The sequence below is a fragment of the Arachis ipaensis genome, chromosome B2 (assembly GCF_059453495.1).
Source record: "Arachis ipaensis isolate K30076 ecotype BB chromosome B2, ASM5945349v1, whole genome shotgun sequence".
NCBI classification, from domain to species: domain Eukaryota; kingdom Viridiplantae; phylum Streptophyta; class Magnoliopsida; order Fabales; family Fabaceae; genus Arachis; species Arachis ipaensis.
The window spans coordinates 95,100,688-95,104,242 of record NC_142437.1 but is presented as its reverse complement, the minus strand read 5'-3'; the positions used below and the strand labels follow the sequence as shown (position 1 = coordinate 95,104,242).

At 33.6% G+C, this 3,555-nt stretch overlaps 1 pseudogene; it reads left to right on the top strand.

The window, feature by feature from the left end:
- On the top strand, window positions 1-2,953 carry LOC107625510 (uncharacterized; annotated as a pseudogene).
- The last annotated feature ends 602 nt before the right edge of the window (window positions 2,954-3,555 follow it).

Genomic DNA, 3,555 nt, shown 5'->3' with positions numbered 1-3,555 from the left:
ATGGTGTTCGTGCTCTTCGCGGTTCACGTTCTTCGTGGTTCAGCTTTCTTCGTCGTTCAGTCCTACTACTGCAGAGATGAGATGAAAGATGGCGTTCGCAGATTTGAATATGAATCTCTAGAAAGTTAGCATTTGTCATTCGCCACCTCTGAGCTAGTCTCCGATCAGCTCTCTTTTTCTCTTTTGTGCCTCTCTCCGCCATTGCTCTGTTTTTGCTTCAAATCTGCTCTCTGCTCCGATCCCCCAGTCTCCGTCACTGCCTCTGAACTCTCCCACCTTTGGTCAATTCTCTCCACTGATATGCTCTCGTCTAGTTTCTGTGCCTCTCTCAAGATCTTGTTTTCTGATTAATCGATTATTGATGACTTGATGTGTTAACATATATGGATTCAACTTTTTAAATTTCTTTGTTCATCGATCTATTTTACTAGATTAGCTTTGATATTGCCTCTTTATGAGATGTAAATTCAATGTGTGATTAAATTCAGCAGGAGCTCTTTAATCTCTGGGCTCTTTTCGGTAACCATTTCTTCTCTTTCAACTATAATATTCAACATGTTCGATGAAATGCTTCAACCAAAGTTGTTTGATTTTTTTTCTTTGCCTTCTCTTATTTCTATTGCTATTGCAGTACAAGTTTGACATTAAAAATGCTCTTATCATTAGGTTTTATTATAGTCTCCGCTTTGATGTTTTACTTTTGTTCATATTATATTGTGAATTAGCTCTTCAATTGAGTATTTAACAATGCTTTTAGTTGGCTCTAAGTTTATATTGTGGATTAGTCATAGGTAGAATTTGTGGTTTCAATCTAATCTCGTAACCAACTTCAGAGTTGCCGCTCTGGTTTTGTGCAATGCAAAATTTATCATAATATATGATGTTCTTCTTTGAGTTAGCTTTTGTGTGTGTTTCTTGTTTCAAGAACAAAGGCACAGATTTTTCCATGTGTCTAATATATCTTTGGTCATTTCATATGATTTGTGATTGCACTACTTTTGCTTTGCACTACGTTAGGCATCTGAATTCTGAAGAGGGATGGATAGATATTTGCATGGACCAAGGCCTTGAAGAATCTAAAGGAGAAGGGTGTGATTAATCCAACAGGAAGAGAAAGGAAACTTCCTTTGAAGGTAATAATCATGTATTTATTCAATTGCATATAAATAATGTGGCATATTTTTCTCTTACGGTATTAGGATATATGATCTTGAATTCTCTGATTTCTTTTTTCTGCACTTAACATGTTCGATGAAATGCTTCAACTAGATTTCTTTGAATTCTCCCTTTATTATTTCTTCTCTTGATTTCTTTGATGTTTTTGTGCCTTGATGACATCATGAATCGGTTAGTCATCTTCCTGAATTATGCAAATTGCTATACTAGAAATGGAAAAGCTAATTAGCTGAACTTTAGTCTTAGATTTCATCTCTCTATCTTATGTCCATCCTTATAAAACCTGGTAGTTTTGTTTTTGTGCACCTATAAACTTGATGTGAGCTTGATGACTAATTTATAGCAAAAGCTAAAAGCAAAAGACCACCATCACTACTAGTATAAAAATTCCATCTCTTACTAACTTTCTTGTGTTCATATTGACTTAGGTGTCTAACTTCTATATTATAGGAAATAAATTAATGTAGCATATGTGTCATGAGACAGAAATGAAATTGCTAATATATATATGAGATTTTCAATTCTCCATTGCTAATATATTTCACATCGCGAGACTACTGCTGTTGCTATTTTTACTAGTGCTTTCTTTCTCTTTAATACCAGTTTTGGACCAGAATTAGTGTTTTTCAATGTTGGACCAGGATCAGGAAGGATAGAACTAAGACATCTGCTATTGGGATCTTGGACCGTCAAATTTAATTAAAGCATTTCCCATATATATATATATATATATATATATATATACTTTGACTTTTTTATGATAAGGATTTATTTTTAAGAATCAAAACTTTTCTAACTATTAAAATTACTTTTCAAACCTTATTATTATTCCACAAGAGTCTAGCAAATTTTTCCACAAGAGTTTAGCAGTTGATAACTATCTTAGAGATTATAGAGATATTGTGAAGAAAAGATTAAGAAGCCGAACAAGGGATACTATTGACATAGATAAAAAGGTTCATAGAGAATTTGTTGATTGGTTCTCTAATCATGTAAGAGAAATTTCACTTATTTCATTTTCTATTTTTGCAATATGTCTATGACTAACACAAACATGTTAATGTGCTTTTAGATTTGTACTAATCTCAACAAACTTCCTGATGTAGATAAAGACATTCTTATCAGTCTTTCTCAAGGACCATATGACCAAGCAAGAAAGTTCTCTTCATATGATGTTAACGGATATAGATTTTGAACTTTGGCAAGGGATAATGGATTAAAAACTCAGAATAGCGGAGTCTTTGGTACATTTGGAACAAGAAGTTACTCAAGTAGTAAAGATACCCGAATGAACTTTGGTGCTGTACCTTATTATAGAAAGTTGGTAGACATCATTGAGCTTTTCTACAATGGCTTTACAGTTCTCTTGTTTAAATGTCAATGGGCAAACACAACTAGTCCTAGAGGAATCAAAAAGGACAATTTGGATTTTTTATCTGTGAACTTTACAAGGCTCATACATACTGGTGAACATGAAGATGACGAGCCATATATTAAAGCTTCTGAAGCCCAGATGGTATATTATGTGGATGATGAGAAGGAAAAAGGATGGTGCATACCAATTCACTTGAAGCCAAGAGATTTATATAACATGGGTGGAGATAATATGGGTGAAGATGACGAAATTGCAGTATCCAATGATAATTATCCACCACAAGACTTAGAGTCTCTTTTTCCAGATGAAAATACAAATATAAAATTAGCGAGAATAGTTGTAGATGATGATCTTCCAATAATCAATGAAAACTATGATGAGAATGAGGATATGCTTGTGTAAAAGACATTGAAGTTTTTCAGAAGTTACTAAATACATTTTCAGAGCATTCAAATATTTTTCTTGTTTGGCAATTATGAGGATCTAGAATTATTCTTGTATGTTAGATGACATTGCTTCATTTGAATGCCTAGATTCCTCCTTTGTTTGGATTAAATTGCCTTTATCTTGTAAGGAAGAGAAAGAGCTTTCAAAGTGCTCCTTGTTCTTCTCTGTTTAGTTTATAATATAGCGGGCAACTGGGCCTGCACTTTTACAGAATTTATTCTAGATTGCAGGTGATTCCGAGAAGTTGATAAAGGTGTTATTTGAGCTTACAAGACACCATGTCCCCCTCAACCATATTTCTTGATGAAATTGATGCAATCATTAGTCAACGCGTTGAAGCACGCAGTGAACATGAAGCAAGTAAACGACTAAAAACTGAACTACTCATACAGGTGATGCTTTCTTCTTAAACTAAATATATTTCATAATCACCAGCTTAATGATAGTAACATGATTTGTATTGAAAACACTTTATATGTTAGCTGTCCTTGGATAAAAATCAACTATGATAAGGTCGGTCTTTGAGCAAATCCTTACTCTAACTCTTTCTTTTCTTC